Source organism: Rhynchophorus ferrugineus, unplaced genomic scaffold (genome assembly GCF_030347505.1).
Source record: "Rhynchophorus ferrugineus isolate W39M unplaced genomic scaffold, kcgeb_rfMv2 rfM4, whole genome shotgun sequence".
NCBI classification, from domain to species: Eukaryota; Metazoa; Arthropoda; class Insecta; order Coleoptera; family Curculionidae; genus Rhynchophorus; species Rhynchophorus ferrugineus.
In genome coordinates this window covers 34,910,801-34,927,145 of record NW_027472583.1, presented here as the reverse complement: position 1 = coordinate 34,927,145, position 16,345 = coordinate 34,910,801, and the positions used below count along the sequence as shown (strand labels likewise).

At 30.6% G+C, this 16,345-nt stretch overlaps 1 protein-coding gene across 2 annotated transcripts in view; it reads right to left on the bottom strand.

Annotated features, from left to right (window-relative positions):
- Lac1 (laccase 1) overlaps positions 1-16,345 on the bottom strand; it is an 85,064-nt gene that overhangs the window by 68,276 nt on the left and 443 nt on the right. The window contains exon 1 of one of the 2 annotated variants that reach the window (XM_076402094.1): positions 13,067-13,210. The exons of the other annotated variant lie outside the window; for it this stretch is intronic. The gene's annotated coding sequence lies outside the window, so the exon portion shown is untranslated. Of the gene's footprint in view, positions 1-13,066; positions 13,211-16,345 lie in introns of those variants that run through there. 2 annotated transcript variants of the gene reach the window in all.

Genomic DNA, 16,345 nt, shown 5'->3' with positions numbered 1-16,345 from the left:
ACTAAACATATCTAATGTAAGATGTAATTAAAAAAAATCTCTATGAGATCTCATTAACACCCATATCCTTACTCACCAATACACTATGTCTAATCCAATAATTTATCAAAATAATGAACATACAAAATAACAGCGCAAAATGTCTCACACACAACACTTCACTCAAACACTTCCTTCAAGATACCACACTTCCTTCATGTTACATACAACACTTACCTTTATTTACAATTCATCTATGGTTTTGGGATTTAAAAAAAACCGTATATTTCTTCAAAACCATATATGTTGACAAAATACTTTATCATCTCTAGTAATTAACATAAACCCATCTAATTAATTGAACATTTCCGAGGACGTCTACTCAAATATCTCGATATTAACAACAAAATCGTGCTGATAAACTTGCAAATATATCACGCTCGTTAATAAATCACCATTGTTTACGATTTGGAAGAGTCGAAATTCATTGATCAAAATATTTCGTAAAGTATTTTTATGAATTAATTAATTTTATTTCTTTATAAAAATTATGAGGATAATATTGTTATTTAATTAATTTTTGGTATAATGGAATTTCTTTAAAAAAATAAAGATTGTTTATAGAATATACAACAGAAATGTTTTAGCATTGCTTGAATGTATTTTGATCAGCGATTTAGTGATTAGTGAAAATGATTAAGTATCAATGTAAATAATTCTTAACCAACTGTTAAATTCGATTGTTTTGATAAATCTCACAGTAAAAACACAGTTTCCCATTTAGCGTTTTTGGAGTTTTGTTACTATTGTTGTTTAGTTTGAAAAAAATCTGCTGCCAAATCCTAGCCATGCCAATGCAGTTTTAAAGCAGTGACTTTGATACAATGAATCGCAAGACTTATTAGACGAAAGCCCAACTCAAATTCTCAACGAACTTTCAAAAAGTCTCACAAAAAACCCAACAGTTTATAAGTTGACTATTTCCAGACTTTTATATACGATGAAGGAGTTCCAAGAGGAGAGGAATGATTACTACACGGTTTCCTTAGTTTCCAGGGAGAAGAAGACGAGTTTTCTGTGATGTGTTATGATCGGCGATGAATGGGTATAATATGACAAATCCAACCGCAAGGTATCATGGGATAGTTGAGAGCCACCCACACCAACAGCCAACTAGAATATTCAGAGTGATAAAGTCTTACTATGCATATAGTGAGAGCGGCAGGGTATAGTACATTACAAGCTGAATGGCCGTTAATTGAACAAATTGAATGAAGTATTACTGCAAAAAAGGACAGCAATAGCGAATAACAAAGGCCAATTTATTAAAGTCATCCTTTTGTAAGCTAGGGTTTAGACACACTCTAGCAGCCCGAATGGGATGTTTTGCCGCACCCAATGAATATGAATATTTTGATTGATATATTCCAATTTTTTTTTGATAACATCTTTATTAGATCGTCATCGTGCAGTTCTTCGTTGATTACGTAACTATAGGCATTGGTATGTTAATCAATCAAAGAACCTTGTCTTGACAGCGTTGGATGACTAGTTGATTTGAATTTTTCGTACAACACCATATTCGCACCCCATAGGTCCAAATTGGCTTTATGTTTGTCTTATAAATCAACCTCTCTGATTTTAGATCAAGTTGAGAGTATCTTCCGTCTATGTTGTTTTATTTTAGTTCTAATGTATTTTGTTATAAATCAATATTAATATACTTTTTAAAACGAGAAAATGATCAGAATACCCTTATAATATACGTAATACCTAACAGCAAATTTGGGACTGCTTTATTCAAAGAAATCCGTATATCAGTGCAAAGTTTAAAGTGTGGTGAATGTTGTGCTTTAACAAGCTTTTAATTATATTAGAATAAGACTGCATCACGATCGATCCAACAAGTCACCGCTTCTTTCTCTCGAAATAAAATATTTTATTCGAAAAAAATCGATTTCCATCCCCGTATATTTCAAAACCCGTACAGTCTTACCAGAATTATACCAGAAACACCATATGTCTGTGTTGAATCACTCAATATTCGATTAAAGTTGTCGTTGAATCATCAGTCGTTTCGAAATACAATCACCAAAAACAGTCTGAACTTGCTCAACGTACTCTTAGAATTTGGCAATATTGCAGCTTTGAAAAGAATTCTCATCTATGGATTACTAGAATTTCGAAATTTTGGCCTCTCGTGGACTACTAGGCAAAGATTTAGGTTTCTAAAAACATCATATTTTTCGCTTCATATTATGATAGATATTTGCAAAGAGTTCGGAAGATCATCAAATCAGCTTGCGGTCAAACACAAAAAAAAACAAAAAATATTAGAAGTAAATGCTGCTCGCTCAAACCTGATTATAATCACGTACAACCTTTAGACCATCGTGTTCAGTATGAAGGTTATAATATAGATATAACCTTTTTATATGAATAAAATACCGTGTGGATGTTTTCAAGCTCAGTGCAATGAAAATCTTACTCAAAAGCTTAACAAAAAATACAAATATATGTTATAAGCATCTCGCTAACATTACCTAACATCCTGATATCAAGAAAAAAAATTAATAGCGCTTCATCGACCTTCCTAGGTATGACAAAAACACGGTTAAAGAGACTGTCCTATTTGAAAGTCAACATAGTTACGCCATAACATTTCCTGATTATATATTATGTAAAATTTTAATATGGATTTTTTGCCTAAATTTAACCCACCTTGAATTAAAAAGAAAACAAAGATCGTCGTTAAGTATTTTGGCTTGTACTCCCTTTCTCGTCAATATCATAGGTTCTATACGGGTATATATTTTGTGTACGATTTTTATATTTTTTCGAGGTGTCTTCTCTTACTGGTTCAACATTCTGCCCAGTGAGCATATACATGATACGTAGAAGATCACTTCATTAAATGATCTCCTGTGTAAAATAGTGTATACATTATTTAGTCCTATTCTAAATGTTATTCTAGATCAGGTCAGGTCTAGATATCTAAGGTCAGGTCAGTCGGTGTTAAACGTTTTAGCCTACGCACTTCAATTTCAAGTACTTAACACAAAAATTTAGAATTACACTCATTATGGTTTCTAGAGGGGTATCGCATTGTATCACTTTATTAGAGACATAGTATGGAGCATTGACAATGGCACGCACCTTTCTTTAGAACCGTTGTATCGTTGCTATATTAGACTCGCTAGCAATACCCTATAATTGGATTCCATATGGCCAAATAGGTTAAAATATTGATCCAATGTCCAAGGATAACTTAGATTTGTAACCGATAAACCAATATATTTGATATAGTTTAAGTCGAAATTGTTTTCGTTTAGCAACTATGTGCTTCTTCCAAGTTAGGCTTCGGTCCATATGCATACCAAAATATTTAGCATCCTTGGCTTATGGAAATTGACAATTATTGATATGCACTTTCTAAATGGATAGATTTTGTTTCATTTGTTTTAATATGCTATGTCTTCAGCCGCAGTTGAATTTTATCAAGGTGTTTAATGGTGCTATTGGATGTATCATCTGTATCATCTGATCTGATATCATGTATCTGATCTAATATGTAGTGACTTTTGTGAGCCCAGTACACTGCCTAATCTATCTATGTTTAGGCAGAACTCCTAAATATATGTGTAAATATTAGATGTGATGCAGTGAGTCCACCGTCTTGTTTTACAGTTATTGTGAGATAAGATTATAGTAACCGAAAATGTGGATGAGAGAAGTTTTTTTAATTTAACCTGCAACTCTGCATGCTATACTTTATCAAAAGCCAATATTTTATTAATAGGAATGCAGTTGGAAAACATTTTCTTCCATTTAAGTCCATACTTTATTTTTATTGTCTCTGCACTTGTTCTATAGTCCCGTGCTTATTACGAAACCCAAATGAATTTTCTGGGATAATCTTTCTTTTTCCTTTATTTTACTTAACATCTTTATGTATATTTTCTCAAAAACTTTTCAGATTATCAGTAGTAAATTTACAGGCCGGTAGGAAGTGACATTTTCTGGTGTTTACCTGGTTTGAGAAACAGTATTATGTTTGCTACTTTCTAAATACTAGGAAATATTTTATTTTCTTCGTCTTAGGATAACTCAGGCGGAAAAGGCTTAAATATATTTTTTAAGTGACTTGAGAACATCTTCTCTTTATTGTTTCTAGCCCAATAATTGTAATTTCTTAATAGGTGAGTTATAGCGCTGGTGCCTTTTGAGCTTTCTGTTTGTTTTCCATGATCAATAACCTGTAGCCTCATTTGGATATCAGATTTTCCAAGTATTCTTGAATTCCTCGATTTTGTTAATTTTCGATCAATTCTGTCTGCTCTTCTATTGCTTTATTTAATTATATTTCATTTTCTGAAATTTTTACTTACTGTCAATTATTTCGTAGTCTCTTTTTTCTTCTATTATTCCTAGATTGCACATGATATACATATGTATTTTCCTGTAACTATTTCACTGTTAACAGCCGGGTACCATACTGTTCAGCCTTTAGTATAGTTGGCGTAAAGTTTACTGCTGCTTCTTCTACCTCAATTTTTGTTTTAATAGCAATAGTTTTAATCTTTTCTCTAAGTAGTGGTTGTATTACATCTAGTATTATACAAAAAAGATGGTTTATCTTTGATCATCCGGCAATAAACCTATTATCTAGCGTATTAAACAAGGCTTGGTATTAAACTTTGTTGTTATGTTTAGGTGGGCAATAAATCGCGGAAATTGCAGTTAGTCCATGGATTTCCTCTAATGGTTTATGCTGGTTGCTTCTAAATAATTTTTGCAAAATTTTTCTCTTTCATAATGCTTTATGTGTTCGCCGATGATATGGCTGTACGTCCATGTGCTTTATCGTCTGAATGTTTTATATGATAAAGCCTATATTTGGGGATCTGATTTGTTTATCTGTAAAGTTGTTTCGGAAACCATGATGGTCAACCCTAGTATGTTTAGATACTCAGCCAAAGCATCGTACTCATTTGTTCATTAGTTTAGCCATAATTTCTTCCAGTTTAGTATTCTTGCTTTTGCAGCTCATATTAAAGTTTTTGCTAGAGTTGCTTGTTTTCCTACATATTTTACGGCAATATAATTTTGTGTGACTGACTTGACACCTGTATATTGTGGAATCATCCTTTTTATTTCCCTTTGCTTTGAGCTCCACGAAAAATATTGGTAAAAATGTTGACAAACGACACTGATCAGTTGTTAGTTGGCAAATACGAACTATACATCCAATAATTGAATAGACTTGATAATAAAATGGCAACAGATACTACTCGATATGACCACATTCGACCTCATGTTATTTACGTGACTCAGAACATCCACACCCGTACGCGCTACGTTCACTACAGTACTCTTGACCCTATCTAACTATCATTTATTGTGTTCAATACAAACCTTAGTAAATAAATAGGTCACAATGCTGAAAGGTGTCGTTAATAACTTTTTTATCTCGAAGCCTGCACTCATAACCTGACATGTGGCTCAAGATCAGAGAAAACAATGAACAACATGGCAACTTTAAGTTTACTATTGTCTATTTTTACATAAAATAAACTTTAAAAAATGTATTAATGTAAATATGTATTAATAAGACTGCAAGAGCTTCACATCAATGTCACCATCACATCATAACAGTAATAAGAGTAGGATTCTAGGGCTTTCTAAAATTCACTTTAGTTACTCACCAGTCAGTTGTCTTAAATTAAACATAAATTATCAAATATGGCTTCTGGTGACATTATTTTACAAATGTTTTCACAAAACCTTGGATATTTTTCAAATTAAGCGTATCAATTTTTCGTAGGTCACGGTGATAATATTGATGCTTAATGTGACCCCGAAATATGTCAAATAACAACCACTTTACCGAATCACTTCACTGAAGACAAAGAGCGCTATAGAGAGGCAAAAAAATTGCATAAAAAAATTGAAGTTTAACTTTTAGAGGCATTACTCAATTGTCGCTTGAAGAACATGGAAATGATCCAAAAGCTTCGATATTTTGTACCGTATGAATTGAAACCAAGAGATATTGAAAGGAGTTTAGTTATGTACAACAGCAAAACCAAATATCATTGCTCTGTATTTGGTGGGATCAACTTGGTATAATATACTATGAGCTATTAACACCTGGGATCGTTATCGACTACAATTGATGCGTTTAAGCCAAGCACTTAGCGATAAACGATTGAAATACGAATAAAAACACAACCATATCTTACTTCAGCATGACAACGCTCGACCACATATTTCAAAATTCCATTAAAACGTACTAGAAAATATTAAAAAGAGAAGTGCTACCCCACCCGCCGTATTCCCCAGACCTTTTTCCTTCTCATTACTGCTTGTTCCGCCATGTTAGTAACGCTTCACTTCTTATGAAGATACCAAAACATCAGTCGATTTATGGATGACCTCAAAAGATGCATAGTTCTTTCGAGATGGAATCCGTAATTGTCTGAAAGATAGTAAAAAGTAGCGGCTATTGATGAACAATACTGTGAATAAAATACCGATTTTTCACAAAAAAGTTTAAAATCGTTATAAGTACATACAGCTCTTCACTATATTCAGTCAACATACAGATTCTGCGCTAAAAAATACCTCACTATTTGAAGCAATCAACTTCTTCGTGAAAAGTGCTACTTGGTCACTAGCCAGAATCATTGACAGAAATAAATGGCTATAAAACAGCAACGTGAGAAGGATGGATTTTCAGCAGTTTTGCTGGTTGTTACCCAACATGCTCGTATTGTTCTATTACTTTTTTACTTCTATAACAATAATTTATATTAAACGAGCCAAATTCAAACGTATTAATTTAAATTTATAAGAATATTCGCAACAATATCAGTGATGATTTAATTAGGTCTGAACTTTAAGTTTCAAACTAACTACATAATGTGCATAGATAGAACACATAGGACAAATAGAAGGAATTATGAATACTTAAAGCGTTAATAAAATTTAAGTTGTTTAACAATTAATGCAATAAGATTAATCTTAAACAGTTGTAAAAAGTAAATAATCTAAATGTCTCTGTTATTATTTTTATATACATGTTCAAGTCAAATATCAACATCAAAACTATTTTATTCATATATTCCCTATTTTAATATACAAATTACTTATTACATATTTATTACTTTATTTATTATTGCATATTTAAGTTTAAGTTTAGGTAAACGTCAAGAAAGATGATCATATATACTTATGTTTGATGCTCTGAACTCGTTACAGTTCCGAAAAAAAAGTAAAACGATCATTAATATTCATATAACCAAGGTTCGATACACATATTATATACACTTTTTTTGCATGCATACACTTTCTGCATATATGTCATATCACGCGACTGTTAACGGACCTGAGTACGAAAATTATGTATTAGAGGAGGAAGCGGAGTAGATATGTGAATGTGGTGATGAATGAGACCTTTAGATATAGGTCAGTGTCGTTTTATATTGCTGTCCAACAAGTCGCCCATTTTTCCTTAAATAAAATAGTGTATTAAAGTAAACTAAAAGTTTTATATTTTAAAACCATTCATATTTTGTAACTGTGAATAATATAACTAGTATATTTTATAACTAATAACTTTATAGGTATGAATTAACGTTATTTCCTGGAATTTATGTGGTGCCAAGGTGCGCCAAAGACTTAGACAGCCATTCCATAAAAAATAATATAATTCATAAAAAACAACGATATTCAAAAATAAGTTTGCTACAACTCAACAACACAATTACAACTGTTCAAACGAAACAATGACCACGTACATCTTTTTGATTGTTTCTTCAGAAGGGAAGTAATATATAACACGACTGATACGACCCTGGATAACACATTTACTGACGATCTGGGATAAATACTTAAATACCTACCTTAGAAGCCGACTACGTTTTTTTCGAATTACAACAATAAAATATTCCTAATAACGTTTTTAACGTGTATGTAGTCCATATTTTAATATTTTTTGACAAAAATTTTTTGTGTCACTTGCTAGAACGCGATCAAATTTTATTACCAATAGCCGCATAAAGCGTGAGCGCGTGGCGTTTAAAATTGACAGAATAGGAAAGTAGATTGTTGATTTGATATGTACCATAACAAAATTATATATATATGTATATATATATATATATATAGAGAGAGAGAGAGAGAGAGAAAGACAGAGAGAGAGAGAGAGAAATAACTAAATAAATGTTACTACAAACAAACAATCAATAGAAATAAATGAACGACTATAAGTTAATACAAATTTTCACTAAAACTCACAAAATATATAAAAATCTATATTCGGATAAATCATAAGAGGTCACTCATGACTAATTTTTTCGCAGTCTAAATAGTAACCAGGATATTCAGGACTGGCAGTGAATACATAAATAGTGTCTTTTCTTTTTTTTTGTAAATAACTATTTTTACATTGCTTTCTCATTACTTTTCCTGCTTTCTTTTCCTCTCGTATTTTCAAAACATGTTTGCTGATAACCGCTCTGGAAGTAGGTTTGGACGGAGCCTTTAGTAACCTTTCTTTAACGATTATATATTTATTGCAAAGTTAAAGAACGTTTTATATCTATGTTTCTACTTTTAGGACGAGAAGGCCCTAACACATCGATATTTTTCCCGCCATATGCAATTCTGTAATACATATGAATCAAAAAGGAAAAATCGAAATCAAGTACGTAAATGTCATCATCTATAATCTTCAAATAATGCCGATATAACAGTACGGACACACTGCTAATGAATAACTAAATACAAGACAAAGACCACAGCACATATAACGCGCTAGCGCGTTATTTGCAGCGATAGTGTTAATCGAAACCACATTTAGAATTAATAGTGTCTTTTAGATTAACATAGAATTTTATCAGCACTGTTGCCTATATCGTTGATTAATCGTCATTAGTTTTTTGTTATTTTCCTCTAACATAAAATAGTTTTCAAGTAAATTAAAAGTTTTTTTTTTATTTTACACACTACACATTTCATAACTACATTCATACTTCTAATGTTCTGTAATACATATGAATCAAAAAGGAAAAATCGAAATCAAGTACGTAAATGTCATTATCTATAATCTTCAAATAATGCCGATATAACAGTATGGACACACTGCTAATGAAGAACTAAATACAAGACAAAGACCACAGCACATATAACGCGCTAGCGCGATGTATAACAAAATATGTTTTTACGAAATTTCCTTATCTTATTTTTAGAATGTATTATCTGAAAAATATTTAACCGAACATTTTTTTAGTTATTATCAATTTACGCACAGTAGATATAATAATAATATTATAGGTTTCTGTATATAATAGTCAATAATGCATGTATGGAGAATTGGAAATTCCAAACAAGCAAAAACAATATATTTATAAATGTTCTTATATGAGATTTAATACTTATCTAAAAAGAATTGATACGATAATAGATGGTGTTATTAACACGTATTATATATTTATGTGTACGGATTTTAGTCACGTCAATCTCTTAATATGGTATCCGAACTGCTTTTGTCGGCATGAAGCCTATTGACTAGCAAGTAGTTAAAGCTCATCCCAGAAGATACTTAGTTTTACCCAGCATGGTAATTGATGTCTCTGGGATGGTTTTCCTTGCCGGATTTTGTACTCTTGCCTATGGACGGACACAAATAAAATCAGTTACAAATATACATATATATATATATATATATATATAACCATGCCGTGACGAGATTAAGATCCGCAATCATCACATCAGTAGCGCGGTTAGTTTCTTCACCTCCATGTTTACCAAGCCACTACCAGTACGCCAGAACCGACAATAGTTCATTACATTGAAATAAGCACTAGCCGAGGTTAAAATAGTCATAGATGACACCAGAAAACAAAACCAAGAGGAATCATGAAACAATTATTTTCCATTTTGAAATTGATCGACTTTAGGATATACCACCATTTAAAAACAACTAATAGAAGGATTTACCTCACCGACCATATAATCCAGATCAAACCTCTGCTAGACTACCATTTATTTGGACCAATGTACCTTTACCGCAATATGCTTTGCTTCAGTAAAAAAATAAGATTTAATTATAATTATTAAACTGACTGAAAGATGAGGATCAGTTAAAACTTCCGAAGAACAATATTGTCATGTCAATTCAAAATAATTATTAATTTTATTTTCAACACAAGGCAGGCATTAATTTTCCATATCTATAGTGAGACTTTACGGAAATATGCTTTACTTGATTTATTTTTAGGAAGAGAAGTTTTTTTGGATAGCTCTACTAAACTAGCTGAATAATAATATTGTAAATAACGAATACAAATAATTAATCAAATAAAACAATAATTTATAATAAATATATGGTTTTACATCAATGTAGTTGCAATTCCCCATTAACAATGTTAAAAATTTACATCTTTAGTACACCTTAAAAAAACAAAATCAACTAGCTAACGTTTTATTATTTATTATTCATAATTATGTTTCATAAACAATAGCTTAAATCTTCAAGTCAAAAGTAATGTACCATTATACCCACAAAAAAGTTCATTTTACTATTCTAAAATCTATTAAATCGACACAGTTAAAATATAATCATAACAGTTAATCCTGATGAATCAATTGGGAATATTAAAATAACTAAAAACCGTATACGTTTTTTAAAATCATATAATATTCCGAAATATCATAAAAAATAGCTTTTCAGTTTCATATCAAACAAATTAAATATCACCCGATAGTTTTCTGGGTTTCAAAAAGAGAAACAAGTCTCCAAATCGAATACTATATATGTTCATATAGTGGAATAAATAACGCATGTACTGAAAAGTCCCGGGCCCAGCATATAGATTGCTCTGGTTTTTTGCATTCACCATTTTTTCGGTTTACACTCCCTTTCAAAAGAAAGCTGTTAAAATTTCATGATATTCTACTCATGAGTTGTGAGTTATTCTGATAAGAGGAACACTACTTTTATTACTTTCAAAACAATCGGTTAAAAACAATTTCGTGTTTTAACTTTACACTGTTTCAATGCAAGCACTGGCTTGTAAAGTGTTATAAGGACTCCGTTCCATCAGAAACAACAATAAAACATTGGTTTGCTGACTTCAAACGTGGTTCCAAATGATGAGTGAAGTTGCATGAGTTAGTTAACATCATAAAGGTATCAAAAAAGTGTTGATTTTGATGCGCGGGTGGTAAACCTTGTCCGAAGCGCCTTGGTATTTTGAGATGTGCATGGTGTAACATTCATCGAATATCTTGAGAAGAGATAGACCATCAACAGTATTATATAGCGTTATTGGAGAGTTTGCAAAAGAGCGCATATGGTAAAGAAAAATTGTTGTTTCATCAAGACAACCCATCGTATCACAAGTCAATTAAAACAATGGCAAAACTTGAATTGAACTTCGAACTGCTCCCACATTCACCGTATTCACCAGATTTGGCGTCCGACAACTCCTGATTGTTCACAAACTTCAAAAAATGCATACCGGTAAGAAATTTCGCTCGAATGAAGAAATTATCGCTGAAACTCTGACCTATTTTGATGAAATAGGAGGTTGGAGAAGAAAAAAAGAGTGAGGCTCTTGATGAAAATTAGGTTAATGAATAAAGCCAATTTTGAACAAAAAAAAATACGTTTTCTTTGTTACGCCCGGAATTTGTCAGTCCATGTATTATAAACATATAGGTTCAATATACCAAAATATGCCAAATCTACATCGGCATAAAATCCCACATTTTAATAAGTATTTTAATATTTTTTTAAAATTATATTTGATAAATCTAGTTATAATTCTTTATAAAATTTTAAAATATTACGATTAAAATATACCAAAATATATCGAATCCAAATAATTAATTTATGTATTCATTTAAGAATATTAAAATAATTTTAAAATATATTTGATATGAATTATATACAACTATTAAATTTAGAGATTTCTAAATCAAAAAAATTAAATAGTAAAAGTTAAAAGTAAAATAGAGAAAAGTAAATAAGAAAGGTAAGATAAATGAAATAAATCTCATCTGACTATCTAAAATAATATCTAAAAGTCACCAACTTGATAGTTGCGTAATCTTATACCAATCAAAAATATTTTAATTTATTCGAAATTAAAGCATATAAACTCTGTTAAATCAACAATAGTTAATCCTTAATTAAACGATAGATAAATATTAAAATAAATATAAAATACATATAAATTTATAACAATATACAACTGCTGTATAAACTGTATAAAAAAATAATTTACGGGCATTTCAGCTCTCCTGAGTTATTTTTGTAAATAGTTAAAAAGTATTTTAGTGCTATCAATTATATTCCTCATTATTCTAAAATGTATTATGTTCTCGATTAACAGCTAATTCTTAATTAATATATCAAGTACATAAGATTACATTAGTAAGAAAATTTTAGGAAATAATTTTTTCAGTACCTTCAGCTTTAAAGAAATGAACAACTCATCAAACATCAACATCAAATCTCAGCTGAGTTGTATTTATTCCAGAAAGACGGATTTACCTTTTTAATGCCAGAAACTTTGATATACAATAAGACTAATTGAAAAACAGATTTAGTATCTAATTATAATTTTTTTTGATTTTGAAATCTCTAGAAAATAAATCGGTGCTATAGAAACTTAGAGATATCTAAATTATAAAGAACAAGTTAAAGATGAATTTTTGAGGTTGTCTCCAGTTAACAAATATATAGAAAAGTTAAAAACAAGAGGAACAACTTAACAATCAAAATTATTTTAATTCATTCACTCTTGATACTCAGTATACTAATCTCTAATAAATCGACATCAGCTAACTCTTAATTAACGTTTCAATTATTTAAAAATATTCAAATAACTATTTATATAACTACAATTTGTTTGAAAATTTTAAGAGAATAATGTTTTAAACGCTATCTGCTTCAAAAAAAAAAGACAAGCGTCAAATAATTACAAATAGAATATCCAGAAAATTAAACACTTTTAGAATTTAATATATGTTTTATACAATATTGAAAAAATAATTTAAAACAAGAATTAAAGCTCACCTGACTTCTATTCGCTTCGAAAACAAAAGCTCAGATCTCCAAATCGAGAGATGCGTGACGGAAAATAGCGCGAAACCGGGATGGGGATCGTCGAGAACAAGTACGACCGAATGTGAATTAAACCGAACCAAAACTGCAAATCTCGTATCCGAAAGGTAAACACAACGTTTGTAGTAACCGCTTCACAGTGGGGATATCGGGGTACACGGGCACGTGACATATATGGGTACCACGCCGGGTACTGGGGGATTCCGCGCGATGCACAACTAGAAGTCCGGGCGTGCTGCTCACTGTCGTATATGGCTACCAACCGGATGTAGCGACACAAATAACCTGATCGTTGGTATCTTATTACGTAAATGAGTCAGCCCTGATCTTTTTTCCAGAACACCGGACTACTAATTATGATAATCATATATCACCTAATAAAGTCATTTATTTTTCCTAGTTTCGTCATTCTTTAAGAAGAATACGATTCCGTGGTGAACTTGAATCCGAAAAACTGTCCAAATCTTTCACAGTTACTATTTATTTAAAGTTATTATATTTACAAATAGAAATCTTTGAAGTATCTTGTATTATTCAAAATACACTTCCATATACTGGCTGCAATAATATTTTGCGTCCAAAAAATTGTCCAAATCTTTAACGGTTACTATTTAAAATTATTATATTTAAGAATACGATTCTGTGATTTGAAATATATTTAATTATTTAAGATAATCTTTCATATACTGGTCACAGTGATCTTTTCGATCCGGAAGATTGTGTAGGTTTTTACCGTTACTATTTGAGATTATTATATTTAAGAAGAATACGATTCTGTGATTTGAAATGTATTTTATTATTCAAGATCATCTTCCATAGACTAGCTGCAGTAATCTCTTGATTCCAAGAAACTGTCCAAATCTTTCACAACTACTATTTAAGGTTATTATATTAAGGTTATATTAAGGATATAAGGTTATTATATTGAAGAACACGATTCATTGGTTTGAAGTATATTTTATTGTTCAAGATAATCTTCCATACACTGACTTTAGTGGTCTCTTCAGTCCGGAATATTGTCACGGTATTTTACGGTTAATATTTATAGTTTTTATATTTAATAAGAATAGAATTCTGTAGTTTAAAATATATTTTATTATTCAAGATAATCTTCCATAGACTGGCTGCAATAATATCTTGACATTCAAAAAACTGTCCAAATCTTTCACGGTTACCATTTAAAATTAATATATTTAAGAATACGATTTTGTGATTTGAATTATACTTCATTATTCAAAATAATGTTCCATAGACTAGCTGCAGTAATATCTTGAGTCCAAAAACAGTACAAATCTTTCGCGGTTATTATTTAAAATTAATATATTTAAGAATACGATTCTGTGATTTGAAATATGTTTTATCATTCAAAATAATCCTCCATAGACTGGCTGCAATAATATCTTGAGTCCAAAAAACTCTCCAAATCTTTCAGGGTTACTATTTAAAATTATTATATTTAAGAATACGATTCTGTGATTTGAAATATATTTTATTATTCAAGATAATCTTGCATACACTAGTTGCAGTAATATCTTGAGTCCAAAATACAGTCCAAATCTTTCACGGTTACTGTTTAAAATTAATATATTTAAGAATACGATTCTGTGATTTGAAATATATTTTATTATTCAAGATAATCTTCCATACACTAGCTGCAGTAATATCTTGAGTTCAAAAAACTGTCCAAATCTTTCACGGTTACTATTAGGTTACTACAAGGTTGTTATATTTAAGAATACGATTCTGTGGTTGGAAATATAATTTAATATTCAAGATACTATTCCATACACTAATTGCAATGATCTCTTCAGTCCGAAATATTGTCTAAATAATTCACGGTTACTATTTAAGATTAATATATTTAAGAAGAATAGAATAATGTGATTTCAAATATATTTTATTATACAAGATCATCTTCCAAAGACTGGCTGCTTATCCTTAAGTCCCTTAAGTCCATAGGCAAGTTGCAGTAATATGTTGAGTCCAAAAAACTGTCCAAATATTTCACGGTTACTATTAGATTACAAGGTTATTATATTTAAGAATACGATTCTGTGGTTCGAAATATAATTTAATATTCAAGATAATATTCCATACACTAATTGCAGTGATCTCTTCAGTCCGGAATATTATCTAAATAATTCACGGTTACTATTTAAGATTAATATATTTAAGAAGAATAGAATTATGTGATTTCAAATATATTTTATTATTCAAGATCATCTTCCAAAGACTGGCTGCAGGGATCCCTTAAGTCCATAGACTGGTTGCAGTAATATCTTGAGTCCAAAAAACTGTCCAAATCTTTCACGGTTACTATTTAAGGTTGTTATATTTAAGAATTATACGATTCTAGGGTTTGAATTATATTCTTTTTACTCAAGATAATCTCCCATGCACTGACTGCAATAATATTTTTTATACTATACTATATTTTATATACTATTAGATTTTGCTTCAATTAAAATTATTTTCCACACATGTGCCCTTTAGGGCAAGAAAGAGAGATAAATCTGAGGAATAGAGTGAATGTTGCAATAATTCGTACTTCAATTATTAAATGCTTGCATTTATTGTGATGATTGTTCACTTTAAGAAGGCATTTATGGAGAAAAATATGTACAATATATTCAATTAACTCATATCAGAACACGTCGCTTCTTTCAAATAATCAGGGCAATATCAGTCAAGCTATACATTTATGTGTAGGTTTTATATTAATAGGTGTGTGCATGTATTCTGATCATTTTCTCTATCAACGATCAATTTTTGCACTTCTTCGGCAGTTAAAACCTTGCTAGTAAAGCCATGCTGCACCGATCTAAACAAATGGCTGTCTAAACGAATTATGTCTTATGAATATATTGGGTGCGGTAAAACTTCCCATACGTCACTGATAACATCATCATCGGTTTTAAATTATTGATTAACATCTCCATAAGTTTCCAAAGGTATAAAGGCAACCTTAATAGATATCACTGATGATTTGGTTGATGGTCGCCCATTGATATTTTAATTTACTGATTCTGTGTAAACATCTCTTTTTTTTATTTTGATATCCAATCGATCCAGGGGATCCTTTTACATCCCAAAATCTGATACTATTATCTCCTTCGTTGCTTTCTAGGCATCATAATTAAAAAATCTGATTCACGCTACTTCTTAATCACCCCTCTAATATATCTCATTTAATAAATGAATCTTTTAAGCCATATCCTGTGTTTTTGTTAA